Source organism: Budorcas taxicolor, chromosome 2 (assembly GCF_023091745.1).
Source record: "Budorcas taxicolor isolate Tak-1 chromosome 2, Takin1.1, whole genome shotgun sequence".
Lineage (NCBI taxonomy): Eukaryota > Metazoa > Chordata > Mammalia > Artiodactyla > Bovidae > Budorcas > Budorcas taxicolor.
The window spans coordinates 132,201,183-132,226,789 of record NC_068911.1 but is presented as its reverse complement, the minus strand read 5'-3'; positions in this window follow the sequence as shown (position 1 = coordinate 132,226,789).

Sequence of the window (25,607 nt, the reverse complement as noted above, 5' to 3'; positions counted from 1 at the left end):
TCAGGTGGTCTGGTATTCCCATCTCTTTCAGAATTTTCCACAGTTTATTGTGATCCACACAGTCAAAGGCTTTGGCATAGTCGATAAAGCAGAAATAGATGTTTTTCTGGAACTCTCTTGCTTTCTTGATGATCCAGCGGATGTTGGCAATTTGATCCCTGTTCCTCTGCCTTTTCTAAAACCTACTTGAACATCTGGAAGTTCACTACCAGCTATAAATTCAGATATCATGCATCCAAGTTATCTTACATGTCTAGGATATAACGAAAGACTTAAAATTGTAATCTGGGGGCCAAATGCCTTGGTGAAACAAAAAGGGTGTCTGTCTGCCATTTCTCCATTGTCTCTGTGTATAAGCTACAGTGAGCAATAGAATGTCATTAGTATGCATTAAGTTATCATAACTCAAACACTCTGGATCCTCCTAATTTCATTATGAACTATCTGTTGAATAATTTAGTCTGGATTTTGTTTTTTCCAGGAATCAGTCTCACCCTTGTTGATTCTCAATTTCCAGGATCCTGTCTCATCCTGTGTCTAAGTGGAGTGTTGTTAGTCGCTCAGTCTTGTCAGACTCTTTGTAATCCATTGACTGTAGCCCGCCAGACTCCTCTGTCCATGGAATTTTCCAGGTAAGAATACTGGAGTGGGTAGCCATTCCCTTGTTCAGGGGATCTTCCCTACCTAGAGATCAAAGCTGGGTCTCCTGCACTGCGGGCAGATTCTTTACTGTCTGAGCCATCAGGGAAGCTCAAGCGGAGTGTACTTTATTTCATTTTACTTTTCTTCTTTAAAATTCCTTAACAGATTCTTTTGATGTCCTTATACCAGTGCCAAGACTTTCTTCCTTCTCTCTTCTTTTCATCAGCAGAGTCAAGTGGATTCTGTTAAAAGAGCTTCCCAGCATCCTCCACTTAGGCCAGGCTTCTCTCATTGCTTAACCAATTTTCAGTAGTGGGATTCTTACCATTCCTACTTAATATTTGGAAGAGAAAAAGGAAAGAACTTATCACTTATTGGGATATTGAAGTGATGCATCTTAACTCTGTTAGTAAATAAGCCATTTATATTTTGTTATATTAGGATGAACACATGGAGGAAAGCAGATTATTTCCAGAAATGCCAACGGCAAGCCCAGTACTAATAGAGGACTCATCCTTGAGGAGGATGGGAAGTGGTAAACATACATCTATGCAGCAGTCATGAGAGATTTCTCTGAATGAGCACATTAAGAATTTGTGTGTTGTTTGGATATAGAAATTATTATTAGCTTTTATTAATCCTTTAATTATGGTATGAATGTGAGAGTGATTACACTTCTGAAAAGTTCAGATAAAACATTATGAGAAATTAAGTGGCTAATAAACTAGAATATGTGATATGACAAAGCTCAGTGGGTCACACTTTTTATAAATGGCACTACTGAAAAATGATTATTTATGAAATTATGAGAAGTGCACCGTTTAACCTACCATTTCGTCCAAAGCTCTTGGGGGACTTAATATTATTTTGTATGCCAGACTGGTCTAATAGAATAATAGCTTAGCCCCATAACATCTATTTCAAGATAATACTCATCAGCTAAAAATCAGCTACAAATTGTGAGTGTTTTATAACTATAATTATTTTCTTCCATTTTTAATTACTGACTTTGATAGGAGCTCTCAAAGACATCTAAGTTACCTGGTATTTCTAGCTGTAGTCAGCAAGTCTACAGAGTTTCTGGACTTGTTCTAACAGAGCAAGAAAATTTGAGTCTCTCTCTTTCTTTACTCTGACTTCAGTCCTATAGGGACTAAAAAACCGCTTGAATTAGATGAATGTGTCTTGCATACAGCTGTGAAAATTTTCACACATCAGGAGAAATCAGCAACATGCACTGCTGAAAGAAGGGAAAAAAATGTTACTGCTAAGTGAAGCTTAAAGGAAACATAACTTGATGTTTGTGTAGGCAAATGAGTGGATGCAGATCCTAGAGTCCCTAACACATCACTTTTGTGAATTATCATGCATGATTTGTCCGTACAGGCAAAAGGACTAACTGTTTTGCATCTGTAAATTCATGACCCCAAACAGATGGAAAGTAAAAATAAAAAGGTAAATATTGTACTTGATTATATAATTCTGATATAAATAAAGGCATCATAAGAAAAAAAATCTGTGTAGGATAAATTCATGTCAATTTTCTTATCAGCCACCAGAACAACCTTGCTATTCTTTCAAAAACTGATGTTATGATATTAATTATCTGTGAAGATACATGAGGAAGATATTTAGGGGCAGAATTTTTGGTTGAAAGAAATGGGTAATAAGAAGTTATAGAGGGGTCCAGCCTCAGGAAAGAAGAGCTTTAAATAGAGCTCATCTAATCACCTACAAAGTGGGTGAGCAGGGAAATGATTCTTAATACTTAAGGGAACCTTCCAATATATTCTGGCTTTAAAGAAACTTGCAGGTTCTTCACATTTTATGTTTCTGACCTCAGAGAGGAAAATATGGAATACAAAAATCTGAACTGATATTTCTCAAACAGATGCTACTATGAATAATTCCCTTTCTTATTTATCATTGTAGGCAAAACAAAAAAAATCCTAGGAAATTTATTTAAGGTGATATTTAAGATAGTGTAATTCTGGAAATGTGGGTAAATTTAAAACTGTAGAAACCTAGATAATAAAACTGAAAACAAACAGACAAACCTGAAAGGTAAGGACACATAGAGAATGGAGTGGATCTTGCCTCAGCAATCTTAGATGTGTTTTACCGACAACACCATAAACATTTTCTAAAGATAATAATAGAAACATGGAAATTCCGGGTTTAATACTTGATTCAAAAGTGATTATAGTATAGTTCTTAGTTCTAGTTATTTAAATGATATCCAGACCAGTGTCTCCCACTTTAGATGTATATGAGTGATTATCGAGGGTCTTGTGAAAAAGGACTTTCTAATTCAGTAGGCCTAAGAGTCTCTATTTCTAACAAGTTCCCAGATGACACTGATGTGGAAAGTCCAAGGGCCTTGAGAGGCATAGATTTAGAAAATTACATTGTTCCTTGGAACAGTTCAGAAGAGCATCTAAGGGATGTGCTTTGCTGTGCTGTGTTTAGACAGTCATGTCTGAGTCTTTGCCACCCCATGGACTGTAGCCTGCCAGGCTCCTCTGTTTATGAGATTCTTCAGGCAAAAATACTGGAGTGGGTTGCCATGCCCTCCTCCAGGGCATCTTCCCAACCCAGGGATAGAACCCAGGCCTTCAACATTGCAAGCGAATTCTTTACTGGCTGAGGTAGCAGGGAAGCCCCATCTAAGGGATATTAATTAACAGTTGATCAATTAGATCTCTGAGAAAAGGTGATGGCTTTTGGGAAAAATAATAAATGTATGAAAAGAAAGAATCATGAATAATAAGAGGGTCAAAGAAAATAAATGGCTGTTAGCAGAGTTTTCTTATTCTATAAGAAGCAGAATTACAAGTGAGTTTCCTGATAACAAGTCTATGCAATATCTGGAAAAAATTTATGACAGCGAGAGGTGCTAAATATAAAATAGTTTACTCAGAAAGGTCAATCTCCTACGAAGAGTTTGGGGTGATTTAAGAGTTGTTGTTCTTCCAGAAAGATGGATTTTCATCATTACTTTTGAAAAACCTCTTGCTGGTTAATGTGTGTCGAACAATCATATCAGTTTGGTAATTTTAATAAGACAGGTGTATTTAAAAGTGATTTGGAAGCCAATTCTAAATATCAGAACTAAGAGCAATTCTCATCTACAGAACGATGCTTGGTTATTTGATTTATTTTGGTGGTATTGGAAGATTTCTCTCGGAGGAAGGCATTTATTAGATCACTTTACATTGCATGTGAAAGTCTCTGCATTGGCTTCATTCTCTTGTTTTACCAATGGCTTACTGGAGGGAAAGTGAAAAGATATACTACTTGAATTTATATCATTTTAAAAATAGAACTGCACAATTGATGAATGAAAGACACAAAAATAATGTCTAAATTTAAAAAAAACGTAATAATAGAAGACAGAGTGGCAGACACAGAAAGAAGAAAGAAAAATAAAGATGAAAGAAAGGGGAAGAGAGAAAAAGAAAGGAAGGGCAATTCTGAGAGTGAATACTTGGTTAAATTGTTATGTTCATTTTCCCATCCTTCACAGAAAACCTTTTTCTGTCTTCAAAAACGCTTTGTGTTCAAATGGTGCTTTGAGAGTTGTGAAAAGGAATAAGAAGTCATTATATTGTGTTTTTTTCATAATTTTTCACAGACATCTCTTATGATCTTTTCTAACACTAGGCTTCATGAGCTTAGTACTATAGTAGAAGGCCAAAAAGGAAAATATAGGTTATAAGAGCTATTGTTCAGCAACAAGGATAGACCTGGAGATTATCACACTAAGTGAAGTAAGTCAGACAGAGAAAGACATTATATGTCATTTATATGTGGAATCTAAAAAGATTAAGCAAATGGACTTATTTACAAAGCAGAAATAGAGACACAGAAACTATGGCTATCAAAGGGTCGGGGTGGGGGGGATTATTTTAGGAGTTTGGGATGAAAAGATACAGGCTACTATACATAAAATATATAACCAACAAGGACCTACTGTGAGCACAGAGGGCTATACTCTATATCTTATACTAATTTTAATAGAGAATGTAAAGAAAGATAATGTATATTAATATATGTATAACTGAATCACTTTACATGCATCTGAAACTAATACAACATTGTTAATCAGTTATATTTCAATAAAAATTTAGAAACTAATATATACAGTGCTCTTTTTGCCAGACCCTATTCTATGTGCTTCTTTTATATTAACTTGTTTAATAGATATTATGATATGGGCAAGCTTCAGTAACAAAAGAAAAAATAATCATATGCAACATAAATAAATATGTGCTTCAAAAAAATGGAAAAAGAATGTGAGGAGTACTTGGGATAGCTTTTAATACATCTGATGAACTTCAATGACATTGGCAGCTAGAAGGAACTGAACACAGGGATGTGATAGAAGAACTGAAGGCAGAGGAGTCTGAAGTGAATTCATGTGTTTCCAAGCACATTCCAGCAATGAATTATTAACATCTCTGACCACAGATCCCAAGGTAAATGCTGGCTGGCACACTGCACCTCACTAGAAACTTACTCAAATTATTCTGTGTATATTTCTACCTCTATGATTCAACAAAGGGATGAATATATTTTTGGAAAATTTAAAAATGTCTGTTGACCCTTAGAGCAGAGAGTAACCCCTCTTTCTTGCCTTCACTTTCTCCTGAACCCCAGTGTTACATACCACAGCAAGTTATTAAAGGTTAAATTCTAGTTGTGATACTTCTTATTCAAAGGTTTGTGAATAAGTCTTACACAATAAACCCATTTGAATGCAGAGTTCCGAAGAATAGCAAGGAGAGATAAGAAAACCTTCCTTAGCAAACAATGCAAAGAAATAGAGGAAAACAACAGAATGGGAAAGACTAGAGATCTCTTTAAGAAAATTAGAGATACCAAGGGAACATTTCATGCAAAGATGGGCTCAATAAAGGACAGAAATGGTATGGACCTAACAGAAGCAGAAGATATTAAGAAGAGGTGGCAAGAATACACAGAAGAACTGTACAAAAAAGATCTTCAAGACCCAGATAATCATGATGGTGTGATCACTCACACTCACCTAGAGCCAAACATCCTGGAATGTGAAGTCAAGTGGGCCTTACAAAGCATCACTATGAACAAAGCTAGTGGAGGTGATGGAATTCCAGTTGAGCTATTTCAAATCCTGAAAGATGATGCTGTGAAAGTGCTGCACTCACTATGCCAGCAAATTAGGAAAACTCCGCAGTGGCCACAGGACTGGAAAAGGTCAGTTTTCATTCCAATCTCAAAGAAAGGCAATGCCAAAGAATGCTCAATCTACCACACGATTGCACTCATCTCACATGCCAGTAAAGTAGTGCTCAAAATTCTCCAAGCCAGGCTTCAGCAAGACTTGACCATGAACTTCCAGATGTTCAAGCTGGCTTTAGAAAAGGCAGAGGAACCAGAGATCAAATTGCCAACAACCGCTGGATCATTGAAAAAGAAGGAGAGTTTCAGAAAAACATCTGTTTATGCTTTATGGACTATGCAAAAGACTTTGTGTGGACCACAATAAACTGTGGAAAATTCTGAAAGAGATGGGAATACCAGACCACCTGACCTGCCTCTTGAGAAACCTGTATGCAGGTCAGGAAGCAACAGTTAGAGCTAGACATGGACCAACAGACTGGTTCCAAATAGGAAAAGGAGTACGTCAAGGCTGTATATTGTCATCCTGCTTATTTAACTTATATGCAAAGTACATCATGAGAAACGCTGGGCTGGAAGAAGCACAAGCTGGAATCAAGATTGCCGGGAGAAATATCAATAACCTCAGATACGCAGATGACACCACTCATGGCAGAAAGTGAAGAAGAACTAAAGAGCCTCTTGATGAAAGTGAAAGTGGAGAGTGAAAAAGTTGGCTTAAAGCTCAACATTCAGAAAATGAAGATCATGGCATCCGGTCCCATCACTTCATGGGAAGTAGATGGGGAAACAGTGGAAACAGTGGCTGACTTCATTTTTCTGGGGCCTCCAAAATCACTGCAGATGGTGATTGCAGCCTTAAAATTAAAAGATGCTTACTCCTTGGAAGGAAAGTTATGGCCAACCTAGACAGCATATTAAAAAGCAGAGACATTACTTTGTCTACAATGGTCCATCTAGTGAAGGCTATGGTTTTTCCAGTAGTCATGTATGGATGTGAGAGTTGGACTATAAAGAAACCTGAGCACCAAAGAATTGATGCTTTTGAACTGTGGTGTTGGAGAAGACTCTTGAGAGTCCCTTGGATTGCAAGGAGATCCAAGCAGTCCATCCTAAAGGAGATCAGTCTTAGGTGTTCATTGGAAGGATTGATGTTGAAGCTGAAGCTCCAATACTTTGGCCACCTGATGCAAAGAGCTGACTCATTTGAAAAGACCCTGATGCTGGGAAAGATTGAGGGCAGGAGGAGAAGGAGATGACAGAGGATGAGATGGATGGATGGCATCACTGACTCAATGGACACAGGTTTGGGTAGACTCCAGCAGTTGGTGATGGATAGGGAGGCCTGGCATGTTGCAGTTCATGGGGTTGCAAAGAGTCAGACACAACTGAGTGACTGAACTGAACTGAACATGTATCCATGTGTGCTTAGTTGCTAAATCGTGTTTGACTCTTTGTGACCCCATGGACTATAGCCTGTCAGGATCCTCTGTCCTTGGAATTCTCCAGGCAAGAATGCTGGAGTGGGAGTTGCCATTTCCTCCTCCAGGGGATGTTCCCAACCCAGGGATCCAACCCAGATCACCCAGGGATCCAACCCAGGTCTCCCACATTGCAGGCAGATTCTTTACCATATGAGCCACCAGGGAAGCCCAAGAATACTGGAGTGAGTAGAACATCCCTTCTCCAGGGGAACTTCTCAACCCAGGGTTTGAGCCAGGGTCTCCTGCATTGCAGGCGAATTCTTTACCAGATGAGCTCCATGGGAAGTCCTCATGTTTCCATATATATCTATAAAGCAAAGCTATACTATGGTTGGGTAAAAATTAAACTGATCAGAGAAAAATTCCATTGTCTTGAAAAGTAGGAGTAAGAAGTATTGAGGAAGTACCTTGGGCCTTGTAAGTTGTCAAGAAAGGAAATCCATCACAACTTGGGGTTTTCAATTCTCTTTTAATGCCAGGGACAGTAGCACATATTCTCTTTTCAATGGAGTTAGAGATGTTGAGGGGAGGGGGATAGGCATGGAGAGACATCTGCTCTCAAAAGGCACTTGAAATGTACCCAGGCTAGAGTATGGGGGAGTTGGGGGAGGCATGTGTGCAAAGAGAGGCAGATGACAGACAGACATGCAGACAGCCTGACTGGAGGGAGATGGAGAACTAGTAATAAGTCAAAATCCAACAGCTTGGCTAGAGGTGCCCTGATCTCCGCTCTTTGGCTTTTTGCTTTTGGACAGCTGGGAATGCGATTCAGAATTTAAAGAAATGCCAAAAGCCATCTTCCAGGTGTCAATATCCAGCCATCCCAGAGCATGCTGGGTGCTTAGATAAACATTTCAATTATAAGGCTCTATCTCTAATTTAGAACTGTTCAATTTTAACATATAAAACATGAATTTCTAAACCAAATTAAAAAAAAAAAAGATCCTGCTGAAAAAGCTTATTTGACAAGTTAGTAAATTAGTTCAAAACTCCCACTTTGGGAAGAAAAAGTAATTTCTCACAATTAACATTATTAATAATTCCTTAGCTGTGAGACTTCCATGCCTGCTCAATTAAAGGGATTCAGAATCTTCCAAATATATAGTCTCTGTGTTAAAAATAATAGAGACTACTTTGCCACCAGTATGTGGGTGGCAGGAGGAAGTGGAAAAAAATTCACAATGCCTAATGATTTATTAATGAGTTTCATCTTTTCTTTGGAATGTGGACCACTAATTACATGTGTGTCTAATTACCTAGTGGTGGATGGAAAGTTTTCAGTCATCAGCTCCAGAGACAGACACACTTCATTATTTGAAAAAGGGAAACTTTGCAAGTGACACCCCTTTATCCATGCTCAAGCCTCCACATTTGCAGTCATGCTGGCAAACAAAAATTGTCCTTCAGGCTTTCCATCTGGGCCCACTAACTTAGATGAGTAATTGAAAGCAGGGTTTGTTTGTTTGTTTGTTGCTTTAGAATTTAAGAGCAACCCAGTTTTATGCTAATAATGATGTATCATTATTTTGCTGAGTAAAAGGGTCCAGAATAAGCCCATTGCTATCTTATCATCATCCCAGAGATGAAGGGAAAAATCCACCATCCCCTGAATTTCTAACCAATTAATTAAAGAATTTATTCATTCAATAAATGTGGAATTAATGAAGAACTGGATAATTTTAGCATTTAATATTGTAAGGATCCCCAAGAAGTAATCTTTTCTTCAAACAGGCCCATGCTTTACTGTCTGTGTCAATGGTTATGGCCCTCCAAGAAATAATCTAAAGATATAGCTGCTCAGAAAAATTACACCAGTTCTTTCTTGTTGATGTTTTAAACCTCTTAACAAATTCTGTATTAGGTGCTTCAATCCCTTTCATTTCTCTTCCCCAATTATCTTCATTTTTTGTTACTGTCTAGTGGAATGATCACTGCTATTAGACATGTATATTTATTTGCCTGTTCACCCAACTTTCAAACTGTTCCTCTGGAATGTAACCAGTAGCCCTCACTTCTGCAAGTACTTAAAAACATGTCAGGCACAGCTCTAGATGCTAGGGAGATTGTTGTTGTTCAGTCACTCAGTTGTATCTGACTCTTTGCAACCCCATGGACTGCAGTATGCTATGCCAGGCTTCCCTGTCCTTCACCATCTCCCGGAGCTTGCTCAAACTTATGTCCATTAAGTTGGTGATGCCATCCAATCATCTCATCCTCTGTTATCCCCTTCTCCTCCTGTCTTCAATCTTTCTTAGCATCAGGGTCTTTTCTAAAGAGTTGGCTCTTTGCATTAGGTGGCCAAAGTCTTGGAGCTTCAGCTTCAGCATCAGTCCTTCCAGTGAATATTCAATGATTTTCTTTAAGATTGACTAGTTTGATCTCCTTGCAGTCCAAGGGACTCTCAGGAGTCTTCTCCAACACCACAGTTCCGAAGCATCTATCCTTTGGCACTCAGCCTTCTTTATGGTCCAACTCTCATATCTGTACATGACTACTGGAAAAATCATAGCTCTGACCATACATATGTTTGCTGGCAAAGCGATGTCTCTGCTTTTAATATACTGCGTAGGTTTGTCATAGCTTTTCTTCCAAGGATCAAGCATCTTTTAACTTCATGGCTGCAATCACTGTCCACAGTGATTTCGGAGCCCAAGAAAATAAAGTCTCTCACTATTTCCATTGTTTCCCCATCTATTTGCCGTGAAGTGATGGGACTGGATGCCATGATCTTCATTTTTTGAATGTTGAGTTTTAAGCCAGCTTTTTCACTCTTCTGTTTCACCATCGTAGGATTGAATAAGACAAGGCTTTTGCCCTTGGCTATTTGGATTCTACTGTATGGAGCTTACAGTGTCCTGCTCTTCACCAAAATGGTTTAGTCTCTTCAGAATTCTGGCTGCCTTGTTCCTCCACTGAAGTCTTTCAGGATCAAGTCCAAACAGTGGACTACTGGATGGCAGAAGTCATTTGCGTTTGTATCCAGTGTGGAGGGGGAAAAAATGGTTGGCACATGGTAAGTGCTCTGTGTTTGTAGGAGGAATAAATGATTCTATCCAATCTAGCCACTCCCTGAGCTTGTGTATGTAGCTGTACCTTCTCTCATTTGACCCTCTTTATTTTTCTACTGAAGTAAGTGAAGCAGTTATAACCACCACAGAAACTGGAGCTCAGCAAGACTAAATAACTTGCCTAAGCTCACAAAGCTATTGAGCAAGGAAGCCAGGATTTTAGAACACTCCGTATCACGTGTCTTATTTGTGTAACTTTGTTAATATCTGTTGTTTTCTTTCCTCCAATCAGTGATTCTCACATTTTGTTCATTATAATCAGATTTTGGACCCCAACTCTAGAGTTTCTATTCAGTAGGTCTGGAGGGGGATCTGATACTTTGCCAATTTTAACAAGCTCCCAGCTATCTTTGTGCTTTGAAAACCACTAGCTTAGGCTATAAACTCCTTAAGAACAACCATTCTTTTCTCTTTTTTCAGTCAGCTGTCCTCACTCAGTTACTGTCACACAACTGCTTTGTTGTGCCACCTTTAACAACTAACTCAGTCAGGGAGTTCTTTTTTCAGTCTGGAACCATGTCTCATGCAGTTTAAATGGATTTCACTTGTTTTGTGGCAGAGATTCAGAACAGCTGTGTGGGCTCCTCTTATACTTATTTAGTAAGCATTTCTCAACTTGTTTTTCAACAAGTGTGGTCCAGGAACCACATGCAATAGCATCATCATGGTGCTTAACAGAATTATCCATTCCTGAGTCTGAATTCAGAACCACCGAGTCAAAGTGTGTGAAGTTGGAGTGTGTTACCAAGTGCCCAAGGTAAGTTGCTTCCATACCAGAGTTGCAAATCTCTGCATTAAAATGATTTTAAGATTCTCGTTTCACTTGTATCTCCTGCTAAATGAAAAACTTGGGTTTCTTTAAGTTTCCCTCCTAAAGTTAATTTTCCAGATTTTCTCTGAACCCTCTCCAACTTGTTTGAGTAGCAGGGGATGAATTTTTGGGCATGTTTTCAAAGAGTTCTGCATGCCGTTCCCATGTGTGGGTTTCTGCCCAGTATTTACAGAGAAGTTTTTTAATAGGCAGTGTTTGGAAAGTGACTACTGAAGATGTGAAATGGACTAGGCAAGGAAAATGAAAAAGTTGCTTTAACTTTCACATAAGACTCTCTTGAATTTTCTATTTAATCTTCAGCCTGAAACTTTGTTCTTCATAATAATTATCTGAATGAACCTGATTCTATAAATACTGCTTAAAAATATGTAATTTATTTATTCACTTTAGATCTCAAAGTCCTCCAAATTCCCTTCATTACTGACTATGATTCATGAATTTTAATTGGAAAAATAACATTGTTTCAGGGAATATATATGTACTTTCAGAGTAAGCCATTAGACATTAGACTAAGTCTATGAGTTTGTTTTATTGTTTTTCCAAGCCAGTGTTTTCAAAAGTGTGGGAATTACCTACTTCGTGAGGAAACGTTCTTTAAGGTGTCTTGGGAATTCTGAAGTGACTATAGTGAAAGATCATTAATTGGTCTGGAGTAGCTGATCTTACCAGTTTCTTCCTAGGACTTAAGACCTTGAAAGTAAAAATTTTTTGGCTTATTCCAATGATAAATATTTTATTTGACTTAGTAGAGAGTTGGTAGACCTCTCATATGATCCTCTGCCTCCTTCTTCCACATTTAAGGACCCTTATGATTACATTGGACCCACCTGAATAATCCAGGCTAGTCTCCTTATCTCAAGGTCAGTTGACAAGCAACTTTAATTTCTTTTGCAACTTTAATTGCCCTGTACCTTGTATTATAACATATTCATAGGTTTCAGATCTTAGGATGTGGCCATCTTTCAGTTCAGTTCAGTCACTCAGTCATGTCTGACTCTTTGTGACCCCATGAATTGCAGCATGCCAGGCCTCCCTGTCCATCACCAACTCCCGGAGTTCACTCAAACTCACGTCCATCGAGTCGGTGATGCCATCCAGCCATCTCATCCTCTGTCGTCCCCTTCTCCTCTTGCCCCCAATCCCTCCCAGCATCAGAGTCTTTTCCAGTGAGTCAACTCTTAGCATGAGGTGGCCAAAGTACTGGAGTTTTCAGCTTTAGCATCATTCCTTCCAAGGAAGACCCAAGACTGATCTTCTTTAGAATGGACTGGTTGGATCTCCTTGCAGTTCAAGGGACTCTCAAGAGTCTTCTCCAACACCACAGTTCAAAAGCATCAATTCTTTGGTGCTCAGCTTTCTTCACAGCCCAACTCTCACATCCATACATGACTACTGGAAAAACCATAGCCTTGACTTTAAGGGGTGGTTATTCTGCCTGCCATAGATGCTGTTAGAGAAACAGTTAATAATTATAACTTAACTTCTTGAAGTATGATCCCTGAGCTAGGAGCATCAACATTACCTGGAAACTTGTTAGATATGCAAATCTCAGGTGGTACCTCAGATCTACCAGATCAAAAACTGGGACTGAGGTCTGGCAATGTGTATTTTAATAAGCCCTTCAAATGTTTCTGGTGCACACCAATATTTGAGAATCACTGTTTTAAGTACTACCTGCTGGTGGCTCAGATGGTGAATAATCTGCCTGCAGTGTGGGAGACCTGGGTTCGATTCTTGGGTTGGGAAGGTCCCCTGGAGGAGGGCATGGTAACCCACTCCAGTATTCTTGTTTGGAGAATCCCCATGGACAGAGGAGCTGGCAGGCTACAATCCATGGGGTTGCAAAGAATCGGACATGACTGAGTGACTAACACTTTCAGTTTTCACTAAAAAATTCAAGTGAACTCTTTATTGTGACTTAACACTGTCAGTTGATTAAGGACTTCACATTTTACTTAGTATTTTTTACTTGAGATTTAAGGTTCCAGGAACCCAAAGAATTCAGGAGATGACTTGGGATCTCTGAAGATGAATGCATGACATCTCCATCTTCTCCATACCACATTGATTTTTATTATTATTTTCTTCTTGGTGGAGGGCGAGGGCAATTGTATATAATTTCATTTGGAAAAAGTTAACACGGCAGATTTTTTTCTGAAAACAGCTAAATGTATTGAATGTTAGTTACAACTTCATGATTTAAGTCCAACCGAGTTACTCTCACATTTTTGCTGTTGACTTTTGCTGTAGGTCTAGCTGAATAAGATAAAACACAGAAGAACCTAGAACCTTTTATTAACATACTTAGATAAGGAAAAACAATTTGAGGAGCCATCAACTTATCATTCGTGGCAGATTGTGATATCTGAATGAAAAGATGATCCACTGAAAAAAAAAAAAGAAACTCCAAACCCCAACACACCCAAATAAACAAAAACCTTGTCCAACCACTGTTTGCCTGAAGCTGGCATCTGAGAAGAATTTTCCCAGGAACAGGCAGCACCTGAAATTACCAAGTGTAAATATGATGGGAAGAAACGAGCATGAAAGAAGTTTAAAAAATCCATGGTTTTCGTGTTTGCTTCCTACAGCTTTTCATGAGGGCCTGGTTTCCTCTTTAACCTGCAGAGCTCTTCAAAATAAAAGCAGTAAGTGGACCTCTCTAGGACTCTTATACCCTTCTCAGACTTCTTCCTGTCCACTCCATATCTGCAAGGTGACTATCTTAAATTTGTTGAGTTTTTCTTCTTTCTGTTTATCATTTAGGCCTCTTTGACTTATATCAAGTCTTCAAAGTTTTCCTCAATTAAGTCAAAATTTAAAAAATATTAATTGAGATATTATGTGATGCTCTTAGCTCTATCCTGGGGTTATAGGGATGAGCCAAACGGACATAATTCCTGCTCTTACTAAGTTGAAATAAGGTCATCTATTTCCCTGTCATCTGCTATTGGATTATGCTCTCCAGTAATCAGCTGCTCTAACCATTGTGTGTTGTAACATATTTGTTGTTTTCACATTTATCTCTGATGTACACACATTTTCAAAGCTCACATTATATTAGTCTGAAATTATATGGTATTTTAAGAAAGATTATTTACCTTATATTTCTGTATTCAGGCTGTTTCCATTTAATGTGAGCTTCTTCCTTTCCTTTGTTTTCTGAACTGAATTAGGCTTGAGAGGCATCGTGAAATAGGTCAAATGGGTTTGGATTTGAGTCTCAGGTCTCTCTCATATATGTATTTGTATATATGTTTATATTTTGTTATGTTTATGTTTATATGCATATATAAAAACAATTTTAATGTAATATTTCTCAGCTTCCATTTTCTCAGTTAAAATAGAGATTATGTATGACCCTGTAAGGTAGTTGTGAAGATTAAAATATATGTACATGTGTAAAGTACATATATGTGTGTAGATATTGCTTCCCTGGTGGCTCAGTGGATAAAGTCTCCACCTGCAATGCACGAGACACAGGTTCAATCCCTGGGTTGGGAAGATCCCCTGGAGAAGGAAATGGCTATCCACTCCAGTATTTTTAAATAATGGACAGAAGAGCCTGGTGGGCCCCAGTCCATGGGGTTTCAAGAGTTGGACATGACAACGACTAAACCACAACTGCCACCATATTCTACTTTAAAATGGAGGGATATTTATGACTTATATATAATGTAATAAGCATCATTTCTCACATCCCCACTGCCTCCCAATTAATTATGAAATACGAACTCTTTTGGTTCTTTCTTCTCAATCCCATCACTATAAGTCAACTGTAGAGATCCCTACATTGATTTCCTATTCTTTTTCTTTCTAATCCTTCACCTGTAATTTTTCTAAAATGTTATTTTCACCACATTACTCCCTTGCTTCAGTGTACACTGTAAACACTGCCCCTTGAAGGACTCTGGTGTTCTTCATGCTTTACTTTCCTTTTATCGTTGATAAAACTGCTTTGTCATCTCCATTGCAAAAATCTGTTCACCCTGGTGATACTTGCTGCTTTTCTCCCCTTAAATGTACTATGCTCAGTTTTACCTCTGACTCTGCTTGGATTGTAGCTTCCCTAGTGGCTCAGACAGTAGAGAATCTGCCCATAATGCCAGAGACCTGGGTTCAATCCCTGGGCTGGAAAGATCCCCTGGAGAAGGGCAAGGCAACCCACTCCAGTATTTTTGCCTGGAGAATTCCATGGACAGAGGAGCCTGGAGAGCTACAATCCATGGGGTCACAAAGAGTCGGACACAGCTGAGCAACTAACACACACACACACTGCTTATATTGTGCTTGAAATTTAAATTGTATGTAAGTCCATCTGAAGTTTGAAAGACAATACCTGAAAGTTCACTTACAGGCTACATATACTTAATAAGATTTATTAGGTCTCTTTGATTATAAGCTATAGAAATCAAGCTAGCTTTAGGCCAGAAAGGTATTATTATTATTTCATGGAATCCAAGTACAATTTGCACAACTAAACTAGGAGAATGGGAATTCAACAGAGTCATAGGAGCAGCTAGAACCAGAGACCAGACATACCTCAGGACTCATTCTGTTTCTCATCACTGCTTCTCCTCTGCCTTTTGGTTTTACATACTCTCCCTGCAGGCTTGGTTCTTCCAAGTTTTTGGCCCCTTACCAAAGGCCCTTCCAAAGCAGGAAGCTGACTTTCTTTTAAGGACTCTGATTGGTCTAGCTAAGGTCGAGTGTCTACTCCTGGGCTATTTAACTCTAGCAGCAGAGTCATATAGAGGTATGGAAGTTCCCATACACTGTGTATGCATGTATATGATGGTGTATGCCTGGGAGCATTTCCCAGCTTCAGAGAGGAAAGAATGCTAGATGTCAATACTATAGATGTATTATTATTAACAAAGCTCCTGGATACTTCAGGGTGGATTTACTGTGCTCTTTTGAGTTTGTCATCATGGAAGGTGATGTTATCTTCCACAACATCTCCTTTGATGTAAATGAGAGAGATGTTATACTGATCTTGATAGTCCACTGGCATGAGCAAAAATACATTTATTATACCTCTGCTTGCAAGTGCTTTATGTGATGAGGTTGCAAATATAATTAATTATTATTTATTTTTTAGATGTAATCATTGGGCTTCCTCCATGGCTCAGTGATGAAGAATCCCCCTGCCAATGCAGGAGGCACAGGAGGTGTGGGTTCAATCCCTGGGTCGGGAAGATCTCCTGGAGTAAGAAAGGGCAAACCACCCCAGTATTCTTGCCTGGAAAATTCCATGGACAGAGGAGCCTGACAGGCTACAGTCCATGGGGTCTCAAAGAGTTGGACATGACTGAAGAGACTTAATACACACCAGTTCTATAATATTTATAATAGTGTCACATAGTTTAAACCTAAGGTTTCACTTGTTCTGAACATATACTTCTACAGCAAAGTAACATGTGAAGCCATCTATATTCACTGTCAATTATACCTAGGCCACTGCTAAATACCAAATAACCCAATGAATAAATACAATATTTTAAGAACTGCCAGTATTTTAAAAACTATATCAGTCTTTATTTTAGATAATGTCTTTTTTTTTAGAATTTTTGAAAAGCTTTTTACTTTGTATTGAGGTATAGCTGATTAACAAACAATGTTGTGATAGTTTAGGTGAAACAGCAAAGGGACTCAGCCATACATATACATGTATCCATTCTCCCCCAAACTCCCCTCCCATCCAGGCTGCCACATAACAGGATAATGTCTTTTGATACATTAAAAATATTGCAAAGAACAGGAGTGGTAGTTTGGGACCAAATATTTATTTTCCAAAATGGAATCATTCACTTGATAAAGTTGATTCTAGTCACATATGGAACTTTAATTTAGCTTTGCAATCTTTTTCATTTTGATGAGACCCTTGAAATTTAAGAAAATCTTTGTTTGCATCTGTCAAAATTAAAAAAGCAAACAAAAGAAATGTAGGCATCTAATATAAACTTTAGGTTTCTAATGATCCTGTGGTTTTTCTCTACCTGTAAGTAAGTTTAATAACTGAAATGAAATGTTAGTACTTAACAGTTGGAATCCTCTTTGATTTTGGTTACCTTACTAAATAAGCTGCTGACACAGCATGAGCGCTTGTAAAAGATAAAAAAAGATCGTCTCTGGTATGAACTGAAACACCCTCTCCTACTGCTTTGCCTTGCATATGTCTGTATGGGGCTAAACATCTGGTGGACCACTTATTATTTGTGAATGAGGGCAATTATCCATGGCACAGGTGTGTTATCCTCTGAAAGATCTTATTTCATTCTAATATAGACATGTCTGCAAATAATTTATGAGGTGCTCTTAATTTATAGTCATTTTTCCCATGGAGAATAATTGCTAAGCTGCTTTTCTTCACTTTACCTTTCATTTTTCTAAATGAAGGATTGGACTATGACATTTTTAAGCTAGGATGGTTATTGTAGCATATTTGATGAACACATAAGTGCTAAATAAGATACTGAATTTTCCATATAAACCTTAGAGGAGTTGCTATAATTTTCAAAATTATCTATGTCAAGATCACATTACCTTTGCAGTCAATAGGTTCTTGGTAGAAGCTCTTGGTAGCACTTTCCTGTAATTTTGGCCATTCTCTCTTTTTACTGTCAATATTGGATATAGAGATCTAGTGCCCAGCAATGTACTCATTCATTTCTTTTTTAAATGTGCATATTCTGTTAGCTTCACTTTTGTTCTACTCTATTGTACATAGCTTGATTCTGTGACTGTTTCCTTGAAAGTCAAGGAGCTTCTAATTATTTGAAATTCAAAAATTATTATTTGTATTTCACATGTTCACAAATGAATAATATTATTCATTAACAGACAGGGAAGACTTTTGACTCTTTCCCTAACAGGCCACATTCTTCTTAAAGTCCATTCTGAATTACTTGAAATTAAAAACAATGGAATCTTTCCTCTCTACAGAAGCTGTGTTTTTCTATACAGAGTATCTTCAATAGATATTTATAAATGGAATCAGAAATTATGGATCAAAACTGGTGCTTAGTAGCCAGATAACTCCGGACAAATAATCTTTCAGAATTTAGCAAACTTTTTAAGCATATGGACTCTAAAAACACAGACCTGGGTTCAAATCCTGGCTCTGTTCCTTCACTCACTATGTGACCTCTCTTAAATGTCAGTTTTCTAAATATAAAATGGGGATAAAAGTCATGCTAATGTAAGATTTGTCTACAATGCTTAGCATAGTGCTCTACAGAGGAAGTCTCTGTGCTTACTAACCATTGCCATTAGGAAATACGAAATGAGAATACCTGCTCTGCCTGTCTCAGAGAGTCTTATAATTGTCAAATGGTGACATATGTATAAAGAATTACATAAATGTAAGATACTATTTTAATATTTTGTAAGATATATCTACCCTGTGTAAAAGAATCCTTGGTTTTAGCAGTGCCAAAATTTTGAAGATTCCTTCTTGTTCACTGTTGTATCCATAGCACTTAGCATGGTGCCAGGCACATTATAGAGTAGTTCCAGAAATTCTTGTTGAATGAAGTGATTGTCCTGCTTACTTTGCCACTTTTTGAAGCTTGAAACAAATTCTTATCCTCTCTTCTACCAGTGAGGTTTTTAAGTTTCACTTTGTTGGAAATCACTGGGAAAATTTTGAGGTTAAATCTTGGGTTTTTCTATTTGAAGGTCTGGAGAAGCAATATAATACAGTATCTTTGAAGGTGAAACAAAAGCAAATCAGAAGGCAGCTTCATTCTTACCTTCTCCAGCTTATCAATTAGTTTTGAGTGGACTTGACTGGTAAGGGGAATAAGAGTAGAGAGCCTTCTATGACCGAATAATCAGGTAGAAAAGGAGATCTGGCTAAGTCAGGCTTAAGGTAAAGACTTAAGCTGCTTTGTATTAGAAAACATTAAGAAGAAAGACATAACATTTTAAAGACTACCTTTCTCTCACTTTTACTGAATAGAGCACAAAAACGTTATTACAAAATCAAATGAATATAGGTGACAGGAAAAGAGAGAAAGCATTTTTGAATAGTTAAAGAACATATGATCTTTAATTTGTTGCAACAAGTTTAAACATGTTTGGTATTTGGTTTCTTATGGGCCTAGAATATTCTTCCAAAAATATGGTCACCCATCCTCTCCATAAATTTAAATTTTCCTCTATATCAAACCACAACCATGTCTCCTATGATATTTATCTGGAGGGGCTGAATAGAGAGTGATACAATGACCATTTTTGGCTTCTATATCGGGCATTGTTTTTGTTGAATGAAGAGATCACTGGAAGCCTAGAGATTGTCTAATTTAGATTAAATAACAATATTGATTAAGTAACCCAGTGGTTTTCAACCTGAGTTGGGCATCATAATTACTTGGGAAACTCCTTAAAAATAGATTCCTTTTCAGACTTCCTTATTCAGTAAGTTGAGGAGTTGAGAGTGAAAGAGGCATTGTATTTTGAAAAGATTCTAATGCAGGAGATTTTGATTGTGGAAACCAATGATCTAGCTCAATATAGCTTTTTTTTTTAAAAAAAACAAAGAATTTTGAACCAAGAGAAGGGAACTGATTTCTAAGAGTGTGTTGTCCAACTGTTGAAGAGTTGCCAGTGCTCTAAAATAAGGTTAGGAAAATGCACAGCATAAAGAGGATGAATTTTTAAGGTCAATAAGAAATTTTGTCTCCTACCAGAAGCCAGAGTCACTAGCAGATAATGAGTAAATCCTCAAAACTGAACTTTTTCTCTCTTCATTCAGATTCCCAGCCATTGGCTCCCACCCAGCATGTGACAACATTGTTGGAATAGATAGGAGCTCAAGCATAGTGAAAAAGAAATTAATACCTCACCTGCTGGAAACAAATGCAGGAAACTGCGAGATTCTCATGTCTCCTTATGTAACCTGTGTTCTTATTAGTTAGGATTTTGAGGGCAAATCTAAATATTAGTTATCTTTCTCCCATTAATTATTGTCACACAGATTTAAAGGGTCAGAGACTTCGAAGTTAATGCCTCGTTCAGTGTGGGAAAAGTAACACTATGCACTTTGGCTGCTGTTTTTCTTTCTGGCTGACTGCAGGCCAATTGTTTCTGCCCGATCTCAGCTGGCTGGCAAAATGCTAATTTGTATAGAGCAGCAATTTTCGTGGTGGGAAGGGGCAACATCAAACTCACTCTTGATTTCAGGTGAGACTCTGGATCTCAGAACTTATACGCAAAGTATCCATCATGTTTTATGCCCACCCTTTTTCTCTATAGAAGACATCTCTGGGTGTTCCTTTACTATGGCTATTCTAGATTTCTTTTATGGCAAACAATTTTCTTTCCTGCAAACTAATTAGAGAAGTCCAAAGTACTTGTGTCATTTTATTTAGAGGCAGGTGATACAGCATGGGGTTAGGAAGTTAAAATAAACAAACAAAAAACTAGGCTGCAGTGTTAGTTAGCAGTGAGTTTTGAGCCTATTGATTATGCTTTCATTGTCTTGGATTCCTCATAGAATGAGAACAATAGTAGCTGCTTCTCTTATCACATAGATTAACTGAGGATTTTGAAGGTGAAATGGTAAAGCAAGCAATTTGCTGTACTAAAAACTCTGTACTCAATCTTGATCATCCCATCATTGATTGCTCTTCACAATGGGATTGAATTTTCCTAAGGATTCCTTTAGAGAAATGATACTTCTATGCAGCACATTAAAATCCAGTTCAAAGTGAAGAATACACTTGAAAGAGTTGAGGAGTCAGTTCTTAACAGGTGGTAAGATCTTATGAAGATACCACCAAACATGTGGACAGATCAGCAGGAGAGCATCATCTGGCAGTCAGGAGGAACAGTGGCTGGATATGCTCACCTGGCAGGAGACAGGTGGAGAGGCAGCAGGAGAGCCACACCATTGGCTCCAATGCTTGACATTAATCACATTCCTATGGAAATGCTGTGATTTTTATAGTATGCTCATGGAAGAAATCTGTCAAGTTCTATTGGATGTTCCCTTACACTTTATCTAAGAATAAGACAAACAAACACGTTAAATCACCAAATAAGTTTGTCCCAGCAAAATACTGAAACAGAATGGAAATAATATTAAGTTTATCACGGTGGCCAAACCTTGAGAATCCTATAATGTTTTGAAGGCATAGACTTCTCTTTTGTGGTAAAAAAGATTTTTGCCAGAAAAATACTGGCTAGTATGCAGTTTATTTCTTTCTTTGAATGCCCTCTTAGTTGCAGGATGGAGTTTAATATCCCCCTAGAAGCACTGGACAGTGTTGCTTCTAGCCAACAGGATTTTACTTCTTTGCCTGTTGAGGGAGCAAAGTGGTAACCGTGAATAGAATGACAGAATAATTTGCTCAGGCAGTGCAACTCCTTGGTTTGCTCCTACACCTCTTGGTTCACATTTTACCGTAAAAGAAAGATAGATTCATTTGACTATGGAGGTTGCCTGGATACACGTTTAATAAAAGTTTATCACTGAATGAAGGAATGAGTAGTATTTCTATTGCCTACTTACTGATACAACCATTTGCTTTAGACTTCTATCCCAGTAGTCTTAACACCTTGTTAGTGAATGACAAGTCTTCAGCAGAAGGGCCTAGATTTGCTTTGCAATTCAATGAAACCACCAAGGATCTGAGCTTCTTGCTTTGTCATACTCAGTGAGTTGATAGTATCTCCCCTCGTAGTCTCAAGATGAACTATTGCAGCTCCAAGCATAATTTTGGAGCAGAAAACAAGGTTGGAGGAAGAAAGGCTGTTCTTATCATGGAAGAAAATTGTTCCCAGAAGTCTTCCAAGGCTACTTAAATCTCACTATGATGAGATTCCATGTCTATCTCAGGAGTCATTGGCAAAGGGGAATGGGATTCCTAACCATTGTCTTACATAGTCATGATTCATACTGGGGTTAGGTAAATTCTCTCTTCCACAAAAAATTGGGATTTTATTCAAAATGAAGAAGTAGAAAATAGCTACCATCACTGTCTATCATATTTCTAGATGGTAGAATCTGCATCATATTGTCTAGCTATACGTAAGCATCTACCATAGTGTTTGGTCAATAGTAGAGCTTCAAGAAGTCAAGTAAATAGTAAATGGATGAATCCAGAAAGTGAAAGTGAAGTTGCTCAGTCATGTCCAACTCTTTGTGACCCCATGGACTGTAGCCTACCAGGCTTCTCCATCCATGGGATTTTCCAGGCAAGAATGAGAGCCAATCAATTAAAAAAAAAAAAAGTCCAATAATATGTTGTGTTTATTGAGCAACTAGTATATTCTAGGCAGTAAGATATATAATGTCTAATTTTTATAGATATTCTATAAGGTGGATTTTAAAATCTTCAGTTTATTTACAGAGAAACTAAGGCAAAGAGAGCTTGAATAATTTGCCTAAGTTCATATAGCTAGAAAGTTGGGAGTCTATGTGGTTCTAAAATCCAGTCTTCTTCCATAATATCATAGTGTCTATATTTGGATATAATTTTTGGTTCTTGGCCTGCCTGATATAATTATCTCTAAGACTAGAGAATCTCTGATAGAAACTGAAGTCTTAGCTTATATCTTCTCTAAGCAACCATATCTGTAAATCAAGCTGAATGGGAAAGTAGTAGGCAAAAATCAAATATAGGTAATATACCAGTTTCTAGAGTAATTTTCCTATTGAGCTTTTCAATTTGTTCAACTCAGCTGCTTAGTTGAAAAACAAGCCACCTTAGTTAGGAGAGAGAATATGTAGAATAAGACTTCTTATTCCTGGCCAATAGAGATATGAGTAATTTTGGATTTCATAAGAAAACTAGTCAGTTCTTACTTAGACCACTGCAAGGGCTGGGCTGTGTAATTGGTACCCTATATCCACTAGGGTCTTTTTCCAAATGGCAGCCTAAATGATTTTTCAATCAATGTGCCACTCACTAGCTTAAAATTTTCAGTGGCTTCTTAGTGTACTTAGAATTAAAACTACAAGTCATGTCCAACTCTTGTGATCCCGTGGACTGTAGCCTGCCAAGCTCCTCTGTCCATGGGATCTCCCAGGCAAGAATACCGACATACATTGCCATTTCCTTCTCCAGGGAATCTTTCCAACCCAGAGGTGAAACCCAAGTCTCCTGCATGGCAGGCAGATTCTTTACCACTGAGCCATCAGGGAAGCCCTAATGTGACTTTAATTCTCTGATGCTCCATTAGAACTGGCCTTTTTACCTCTTCCATCCTCACCTTGCACTACTTCCTTTTTGCCTTTCAGCCACTTCAGTCTCAGTTTATTCCCCACACTCACCAGACTTCCTCCTCCCAAAGAGTTTTCATACACTGATCCCTGACTGGAAAGTTCTTCCCTGATGCCACGTTAAGTTACACTCAGGTTTCATGGCTTAAGTGACATTTCTCTGACAGCTAAGCCCTCCACCCCCCACCCCAAGGTAAGACTTCTTTATCCTGTGTTCTCTTTGAACTCCATTTCCTTTCTTTTCTAGCGGTTATCTCACTTTGTGATTATACACTGATTTACATAATCATAGGATTGATGTCTGCCTCTCCTCATTATGCACTAAGGGTGAAGAGCATGGGTGATGGAGCCAAGTGACCTGTGTTCAAAGTGCAGTTCTAACATTTAAACTAGCTATCTGACATTGAACAAGTTACTTTCCATGCCTCAGTTTCCTTAACTGTAAGATGGGGACTATAATATCTACTTCTCAAAAGTAGTGAGGATTTAATAGCTTAAAGTGAAAGTATTAGTTGCTTAGTCATGTCTGACTTTTTGTGACCCCAGGGACTATAGCCCACCAGGCTCCTCTGTCCATGGAATTCTCCAGACAAGAATACTGGAGTGGGTTACCTTCTCCAGGGTATCTTCCCAACTAACGGACTTTAACCCCAGTCTCCTGCATTGCAGGTAGATTCTTTAATGTCTGAGCCACTGGGGAAGCCTGTAATAGCTTAATACATATATTGAGTATTTAGAGCAGTACCTACTACATTTTAAGTATTATTTAACATGATTAGCTCTGTAAGAAAAGAACCCCATCCACCCAGCTCACCATTGTAACCTTACTATATAATCTCACCAGAAAGCACAGTGTCTTCATATAGTAAATGCACAGCAACCATTTGTTAGGTGAATGGATGAAGATAGGGACAGCTCCTTAAACATAAATATCACTTCATTTTTTTCAGTCATCCTTACAGCTTTTCCATAGGGTGTAATAAAAAAGACATGATATTTTTTGTTGTTTGAGAATGTCAGACCTTAATATCCATCCATCCAGGCTATTGGGAACCCAATTAAATCTTTAAAATTTGCCTCACTACTGAAATACATTGGTGTTTGAAATGGGATAGGCTTCCAGTCCATGTGGACAAGGTTATCTCTGAACTCCCTTACAGTTCTAAAATAGGGCCGATTTACTTCGCTATATTTTAACAGACTTGTCAATAACATTTGACTTTCTAGGTGAATCTCTTTCTTTTCTGTTGGAGAGCCCCCAAATTTGCATGGTCTAATTGGTTGACCTTCAGAAATTTACTGAATTTTCTGGCAAGACTGTTGATGAAGCAAGATAGATTTTTTTCCCAGCATTTTCATTTACTTCATCTTTGACTTTATTCTTTTCCTTTATAATATGTATGGTCTCTACCCACAGACCCTTTGAACATCTGTATAAAGGGGATGGGTCACTAACATCATCAATTTGCCTATCAATCAGCAGGTAGAATGGATTGGGCTGTTGGTTCATTTGTTGTTCATTCATTCGTTTTAATTTTATCCATATGGAATCCACTAAAAGTAGGAATCCTGAGATGAAGGTCATGAATATTATTGCAATAGCTGAGATACAAAAGGTTGTTGATTGAACCCTGATAGGATGAGATTCATGGAGTCACATGGTCAGGTAGGAGGGCAAGGTAGGAAAGAAAAAGAGAATGAGACTGAGAAGAAATCGGCCAGTGAATGAGTAAAATTAAAAAAAAAAAAGTAAACTCTTTAGAAACGTCCTTTAAAAATGTCAGCCTGTACAGACAAGCTTTTCTTTTACAGGCAGCAATGGATCTGAAATGCATTATTCAGAGAAGACAATATTACTGAAGTCAACATGTATGGTGACAACTTTGCCTTGTTGCAGAAAGGAAAAAAATAGTGATGTGGAAGGGCTTCAAGTAAATGAAAATGAATCCAGTTCATAATCAAGTAAAAATGTTATGGGTCCAGAGCCAGAGAATATTCTTATAGTGGGCTTTTTTCAGCACCCTAAATTTAACCAGATGGAATGCTTTTTAAAGCACCACCCTATTCAAACTTTGGAAGTGAAGAATTTGTCTTTTAATGGTAAATTTGCATTCCATCAGAAGATGGAACACATCATCCTCAGCTTACTTTATTGCCCAGAAATAAATTATAATTTATTTTACTTTATGGTC